This window comes from Carlito syrichta, unplaced genomic scaffold (assembly GCF_000164805.1).
Source record: "Carlito syrichta isolate Samal-C Ts95f unplaced genomic scaffold, Tarsius_syrichta-2.0.1 Scaffold307967, whole genome shotgun sequence".
In the NCBI taxonomy this organism is placed as follows: domain Eukaryota; kingdom Metazoa; phylum Chordata; class Mammalia; order Primates; family Tarsiidae; genus Carlito; species Carlito syrichta.
Genome location: NW_007252063.1, coordinates 2,588,992 through 2,597,698, shown reverse-complemented (window position 1 = coordinate 2,597,698; position 8,707 = coordinate 2,588,992).

Sequence of the window (8,707 nt, the reverse complement as noted above, 5' to 3'; positions counted from 1 at the left end):
AAATTTTTTTTAAAAAATTACGCCACCTAGCGTCAAGTATTACTATAAAGTCACAAAAATTAAGGCGGAATAGCAGAGGAAAGAAAATTCAAAAAGTCAGCCGGGCGTGGTGGCGCGCGCCTGTCATTCCGGCTACTCGGAAGGCGGAGGCCGAAGGATCGCCGGGGCCCAGCGGGTCGAGGCTGCGGGGGCCGGGGGCGGCCGCTGCACTCCGGTCTGGGCGACAGAGGGAGACTCCAACTCAAAAAAAAGAAAAAAAGAAAATTGACACAAAGTTCCAGAAAAGAATAAAGCTACTAGTATAGATCCACACACAAATAGTTGATATTTGAAAAAAGAGCAAAGGCATAGCGGAGAGAGGACACTCTTTTTAGCAAATGGTAATGAAAAATTGGACGGTTCAATGCAAAAAACTAACCAGACGTGGTCATTCACACCTGTATTCCCAGGACTTTGAGAGGTTGAAGTGGGAGAATTGATCGAGGCCAGTTCAAGACCTGCTTTGGCAACATAGCAAGATCCCATTTCTATTTTAAAAAATGCAAAATACATTTTAAAAAAGAATAGAAACACAGATCTTTCAAAAAATCAACTCAAAATTAGCTATAGGCCTAAATGAAAATGGGAAACAAAAAACTAGTAAACTTCTGGAAGAAAATATAAAAGATCATTTTTGTGATTTGGGGTTTGATAGTAAGTTTTTAGATAGAAAAGCAAAAGCATGATTCACAAAAGAAAAGAAAAAAGATAAATTGAACTTTATGCTATCAAAAGTTTCTGCTGTGTAAAATGTATCTATAACAAAAAGGCAAGACTGAGAGAAAATATTCGTAAAAACATATTTTACAAAGAATAGTTCACCTGCACAATGAACTATTAAAACTCAACAATAAGAAAACAAAATCTAAAAATGAGCAAAAGCTTGTAACAGGCACATCACCAAAGACGATTTAAAGCTAAAAAAAAAAAAAAGGTATATTAAGAGACTCTCAATAGCATTTGTTACTAGGAAATTGCAACATCAAAACATATAATGCGACTGACCATACATCTATTAAAATGAGTACAGTTCAAATATTGGCAATACCAACTTCTGGTGAAAATATAAAGTAAAACTTCCATTCATTGCAAGACATAATGTAAAATGACACAGACAATTTTGAAGAATGTCTGAAATTTTGTTGTTTATTGAAAATTCATCAGAATCTTACCATACAACTGACTAATCACTCTTCTAGGTTTTTATCCAACTGATTTGAAACATTTTGTCCAAAGAAAGGCATGCACGCAGATGTTTCTAGCAACTTTTTTCATAATCACCCCAAACTGGAAGCAACCAAAATATACTTTAAGAAGCAAAAAAATAAGCTGTGTTAAATAATACAAGTAAATATTATTCTGTGAATCAAAGAAGAAAAACAATGAACTATGTCTATGAAAAATATATGAAGAAAGCTTAAATTATTTTATTTTAAAGATGTGAGCTACAATTTAGGACTAGGTATACAAGTGATCATTGTACAGGTAATGTTTGGGCTTCCCTGTGGCCCCCAATTTGCCTGGTCTGGGATCAAGAACCCTTATTAATGTTATGTGCACCCCTCTCACGCCCCAGGCAGTTTCCAGTTACTGCCAATCTCCCTCTTACAGTATTATGGTAAAAGTTCATGGTCCACTTATGAGTGACAACGTGTGGTACTCAGTTATTTGTTTCTGTGATAGATCACTGAGTATTATAGACTCTAAATCCATCCAAGTTGCTGCAAAGTCCATAATTTTGTTCTGCTTTATGACTGTGTAATAGTCCCTTGGGTATATGTACTACACTTTTTTTTTTTTTTTTTTTACTCAGTGCAATTTCAATGGGCAGCACAGTCAGTTCCTTAAATGGCTATTACTGGGATAAATAAGCCAGCCTGAAAATGCTATATACTATAGAATTCCAACTGTATGACAATAAGGAAAAGACAAAATTGTAAAAGCCATAACACAATTAGTGGCCGCCATGAAGGCACCAGAAAGGGAGAGAAAGAGGGTGGAATAAGTAAAGCACAGCATATTTTTAAAGCAGCAAATCTCTTTTGTAGACGTACTGTCATGATGAATAGTCTTCAAAAAATTCATGAAAAGTAGATATTGCAGAAAAAACTATGCACGCATTTCAAACATGTTGTGCCCCAAAGTAAACCTCTACTAACTTCTTATAACACGGCTGCACAGAATTTAGTCTGAGGCACTGAAACGGACAGAACATGAGTTTTTAAAAAGCCCCTGTTAGAGCAGCATGAATTCGGCTAATTTTGAAGTAAGACAAACCTCAAATATATGGTAATGTTTATAGGGAAGAATAGAAATCCTTGGTGCTTTGATAAGTTTATAGGACAATGCTTTCAAAGAGAAATCTGAAGTTCACAAAGGGATAACTCATTTTAAGAAGAGACAATATGGTGTTGAAGATGAAGTTTGAAGCAGCCAACCATCCACATCCACTTGTGAGGAAACACTTTATCTTGTTTGTGTTCTAATACAAGTGGATCAGATGAGCAACACTAGAAACAGTAACCAGCACTGTAGACCTCTCCATTGGTTTCGCTTACACAGTTACGATGAGAAATTTAAAGCTGAGCAAACGTTCTACTTGATGTGCGTCAAAATTGTGCCCAGGTCAACAGTAGACAAGCACAGAACCTTTAATGAATATTTTCAACAAACGGCATCAAAATCTTAAATTATTTTTTCAGACAATTGAAGCAGAAGAGAAAACATGGTTTGGGGAGTCTATTATTATCCCGAAGACAAAACATGATCAAAACATTGGCTCACGAGGGATGAAAATGGTCGAGTCAAAACAAAAGCAGGCAGGTCAAGATCAAAGGTTGTGGCTGCAGTTTTTTGGGATGCTCAAAGCTTTTTGCATTATGACTTTCTGATGGGTCAAAGGACAATAAAATCTGGTTATTATCAGACTGTTTTGAAAAATGCCCAGGATCTCTCCACTAGGCGTGCTCCTCTAGCATGACAATTCTCTTGCTCATTCCTCTTTTCAAACAAATGCAAATTTTTTGTAAGAGTTTCAAAGGGAAATCATTGGGCATTCACTTTACCATCCTAATTTGACTTCTTCTGACTTCTTCCTCATTTTAAAAAACTTGTAAAAGATGTCCATTTTTCGACAGCTAATAATGTAAAAAAGAATGCATTGACATTATTATGTTTCTTGAACCCTCAATTCTTTAAAGATGGACTAAGTGGCCTTTTTGAGCACAAATGTGTCTCGAACTTGATGGTGCTTATGGTAAAAAATAAAGTTTTTATATTTAAAAAATCTTTTAAATCTACTTTTTCATGAACCTTTAAAAATACCTTCAGATTTTGCATTTATCAAATCTCACTGAACTTGAAAGAGTGAGCCTTAAAGAGTGCAAATTTTAAATAATAATTGTACTTTAAATAATTATACTTTAGTCATACTTTATATAATAATCCACATACTCTGTGGATGTCAGAGGATTCAAGAAAGAAATACAGACAAAAGAATCCAATTGCTTTAAATGTGTGCATCAACCTCTCTGTAGGGGATTGGGAGAAAATGCAGACATGAGTAACTTTGGAAATGTGGTGAGTCTGTACATTAATGTCAAAAGAAAGTGACATAAGACTGTAAATTCATGAATAAAGTTGTTTCCCAATCAGGTTGACAATTATGATACAGCTGCATACATTTAGCACATTAATTTTTGTTTTCTATAGGTCTCATTTCTTTTTCTTCTATTTCTCCTTTGCTTTTTTTTTTTTTGCCTTGGGTGAATACTTCTAGATTAACATCATAGTACTTTAATCATTCTTTTCATTAAATATTTCTATTTAATATCTTAGTGTTTACTGTAGGAATCACAATAGACAGCTTATTTTATCAGATTCTACTTCAGATTTAAGCTAACTTAATTTTAGTGAAATGTTAACTGTCACTCCTATATAATTGTAAATTTTTGGCTACCTTTTTTGTACTATTAGTTATCCGTAGTGTTTTCTTTGGAAATATGGTTGCTTGTCCTGGGCATTTTGTAAGAATACAATCATATAATATATAGTCTTTGGTGTCTATCTTTTTTCCCCCATAGCATGTTTTCTGCATTCTCCCATATTGTTACATGTATCATTACTTTATTCCTTTTTCATGACCCAATAATATTCTCTTGTATGAATATATGACATTTTCTTTATCCATTATCAACTGCTGGTTATTTCTACTTTTCGGCTCTTACAATTATGCTGCTATAAGCATTAATGTACACATTTTGGAGTTTTATATGTTTTATATCTTTTTGTATAGGCCTAGGAGTGGAATTGTGGGGTCATACTATACCTCTGTGCTTAGTGAATTCAGGACGTACAAACTTGTTGGCCAAAGTAGCTGCACTATTTACATGTCTGCCAACCATTTGCCAAAGCTCCTATGTTTTATCCCTGCCAATACTTATCTTCTGATTTTTAGATTCTATCCATCCTTGTGAGGTATGAAGTGGTATCTCATTGACTTGGATTTTGATAATGACTCATAATAATTAGACTTCATTCTGTGTGCTTATTGGCCACTTGTATGTCTTCCTTGGCATAATATCCATTCAGATCTTTTGCCTATTTTTAAAAATTAAGGGTTTTTTTACTATTGAGTTGTAAATGTTCCTTATATATTCCAACTTTAAGTCCATTATCAGATACTTGGTTTGTAAATATTTTCTCCCATCTGTGGAAGAACATTATACATTTTCATTTATTTGATGTCCTCTCATGCACAATATTATTAATTTTAATAAAGCATAACTTATGTATATTTTTGCTCTTTGTGCTTCTGGTGTCATATTTAAGAATTATTTTTTTAAATCCAAGATCATCAGGGCTTATTTCAGTGTTTTCTTCTATAAGTTTTTTAATTTTAACGCTTGCATTTAGCTTTTTGACTCATTTTGGATTAATGTGTTGTGTGAGATAAGCATACAACTTCGTCTTTTTGCTTGTGGCTATCCAGTTCTTCCAGCACTGTTTGTTGAAAAGATAATGCTGTCCCCATTGAATAATCTTGGTTCTCTGGTTGAAAATCTATTAGGGCCATAGACACGTGGGTTTACCAGGACATTCTAGTCTATTCCATAGATCGACATCTCCTGTGTGTGAGCCAATAGCACACTGTGTTAACTGTCCCTGCTTCATAGTAAGTTTTGAAATGGAAAAGTGTGACTCTTCTTGTGTTCTTTTTGTTGAAGTTATGTTGCTATTCTGGGTACCTTCCAATCTAACATGCATTCTAGAAGAAACTCATCAATTTCTACATACATATAAGTCAGGGGAATTTTAATAGAAATTGTGTTGAATGTGCAGATCAGCTTGGGGAATATCGACATCATAATAAAGTTAGGTCTTTTAACCCATGAACAGGGGATATTTTTCCAATTTTTAAGATTTTTAATTTATTTCAGCAATATTTTTGTAAGTTTGGAGTATTACACTTTTGTACATTTTTGTTAAGTTTATTTTTAAGTATTTTCCTGTTTTTGACACTATTGTAATGAAATCATTTGCTTAATTTCATTTGCTCATGGTTCATTGCAAGTATACAGAAATACTATTGATTTTGCATATTGATTTTGTATTCTGTGATCTTGCTAAACATATTTATTAGTTCTAATAGTTTTTGAGGATTTTTGTGTCAATATTTGAGATTTGTTTTGTAGTTTTTTTGTAATGTCTTTTTTTTTTTGGTTTTGATATTAAGATGATGCTGACTTCTTAAATTAGGTATAATGTATTTTCTCTTTCTACATATTTTGGAAGAATTTTTGAAGAATTAGTATTAATTCTTGATTAAATATTTGATGGAATCAAGTGCAGAAATGATCTGGGCTTTGACTTCTCTTTGTGAGTTGTTTTGTAAATACCAATCCAGTTTCTTCATTTGATATACATCTATTCAGATTTTCTATTTTTTGAGTCAGTTTCAGCAATATGTGTGTGTGTAGAAATTTGTTTATTTCATTTAGGTTAATAAATCTGTTGATGTACAGTTGTTCATAGTGTAATTATCTTTACAATTCTTTTTATTTCTTTAATGTCAGTTGTAATGTCATTTCTTTCATTTCTGATTCTAGTAGTTTGTATCTTTTTTCTTTTTATTGTGGTCAATCTAAGTAAGTGATCCTCCAAAACTTATATTTTGAAACGTATAAATAAATTTGAAAAATTTTTAAAAGGTTTTTAATGTTGATGAAAAGAATGTTGCTGTCTTTAATGTTACTTTTCAAAGAAGCAACTTTTTAAAATTGATTTTATCTTTTGGTTCATTCTTAACAAAATCTTTATTATATCCTTTCTCTAGGTTTAGTATTTTCTTTTCTTCAGTCTTAAGTTGTAATGAGATCTTTCTTTTTTCTTATAGAGACTGAGTGTTCTATGGGCATCGTTTAGGTTAATTGGTCTATATCATTATCTTCTGTTTCCTTGTTGAATTTTTGCAGTTCTATTCATTATTGAAAATGAAACATTGAAGTCTCATAGAATGATCTTTTTTGGCTAGTGATATATTTTGTTTTAAAATTAATTTTGCCTGATATGAGTGGCCATTGTACTTTTTTATTATTGTTGTTTATATGATGTACAGTTTTCTGTCCTTTAATTTTCAGTCTATTTTTATCTTTGAATCGAAAACATGTCTTATTAAAAAATTTATAGTTCAATTCATCTGATAATCTTTGCCTTTAGATTGGAATTTTAATCCATTCACATATAATTTTTTACTGACATAGTTGAATTGTTTTACTATTTTACTTTTGTGTTTTATATGCCTGTGTCTTTTTTCCCCTCTATTCTTCTTTCAGTGCTTTCATTTGTATTAAAAGAATATTTTGTGATGTAGTATTTTAATTTATTTAATTTAGTAAATGCTTTTTTTAAACTAATATTTGAGTTTTCTGTGATTTCCCTAGGTTTTGTTATATATACATTAACTTAACAGATTCAGTTTCAGTTTATACTAGTTTAGTTCTAGTGATATGTAAAAATGTTACTTCTATATTGCTCTATTCTCTTTTGCCCTTTTTGTGATATTGTTGTTAACCTTATTACTTCTATTGATGTAATGCATAATAATGAAAACTCAACAATATGTTTCATGTTTCTTCCCCTACCATTGGTAGTCATTTCCTTACTTCAATTCAGACTTTCCCCCATTTCTATAAGTTAAAGGCTCACTAATGCACTAAATACAGAGCTTTTTTTTAATAAAAATTATTTTAAAATTAGTTAAGAGAAGAAAGAAAGGAACTATATATTTACACTCTCTTTTATGCTTACATATTTACCTTTACTGGCGCTTCTTGGATTTTGTTTGGATTTAATACAAAACACTGTCATTGTTTCTTGCTTTTACCCTGAAAAAGTTTATTTAGAGTATTTCTTGCAAGGCAGATCAGCTATCAACAAGTTCTTTCAGTTTCTCTTTATCTGGGAGTGTTCTTATTTTTGTCTTCATTACTGAAAGATAGCTATGCTGGATATACGTTGTCTTGGGTGACAGTTTCTTTTTCTTTTCTTTTCCATTGAGAACTTTGAGTCTGTTCTTTTGCAGTTTTCTGGCATGTATTGTTTATACAAAGAAGTTAGTTGTTAATTTTATTGGGCGCTCCTGAAAGAAATAGGTAGTTTTTCTATACTGCTTTCATTCTTCTTCCTTGTGTTTGATTTTCATCATTTTTACTATGTGTTTGCTAAATAGCTGGATAGATAGATAGATAGATAGGTAGATAGGTAGATAGATAAGATATAGACATAGACATATATTTTTGTTTTTGAGTTTACTGAGCTTTCTGAATATGAAGGTTATTGTTATTTGGGAACTTAGGGAAGTTTTCATCATTACTTATTCAAAAATATTTTCTCCTTAATTTTTCTCATGTCTTTCTGGTATTTTCTTACATGTGTGTTGGTCAGCTCTCTTATATCTTTTCTATCTCTCTTTTAAAAATTATTTTTCTTTGTCTTCCTTGGCCTGCAGAATCTTTATCGCTCTATCATCATGTTCACCAATGCATTCTTCTGCTAATTGACACCCACTAATGAGTCCCTCTAGCACATTTTTAACATTTTATTTATTGTACTCTTAAACTCCACAATTTGTATTTACTTTTTAAAACATAATTTTTATTTCTTTATTTGTATTCTCTATTTGAGGTGACATTGTCAACAGACAACCTTTTTTATTTTTTTAAAATTTATTTTAGCGTTGCGGAAGATGTGGGAGGATTTGCTACATAAGTAAATTGTGTGAAGGCAAGATTTGGAATTCTAACTAGCCCTGTGCCCCTACTTTAGTGGACATGGTACCCAGTGGGTGGTTGTGTGCCCCTTATCTCCTCTGCCATCCCTCCATGAGCAGTTCCCAGTGTCTGTTATTCCCGCCTCTGTGCCCACATGCCCAGTGTTTTATGCTCACTTGTGAGTGAAAACACGTGTTATCCAGCTTTTTGTTTCTGTGATAGTTCACTAAGAAGGATGGTCTCCAGCTGCATCCATATTGTTGCAAAGGGCCTGATTTTGTTGTTCTTTAACACTGCATAGTATTCCTTGCTACAGTCTTTTAAAATTATGCTTTCTTTAGTTCTGTGAAATGTTATAATGTCTATTTTGATGTCATTTTTTCGGATAAATCTGTCAT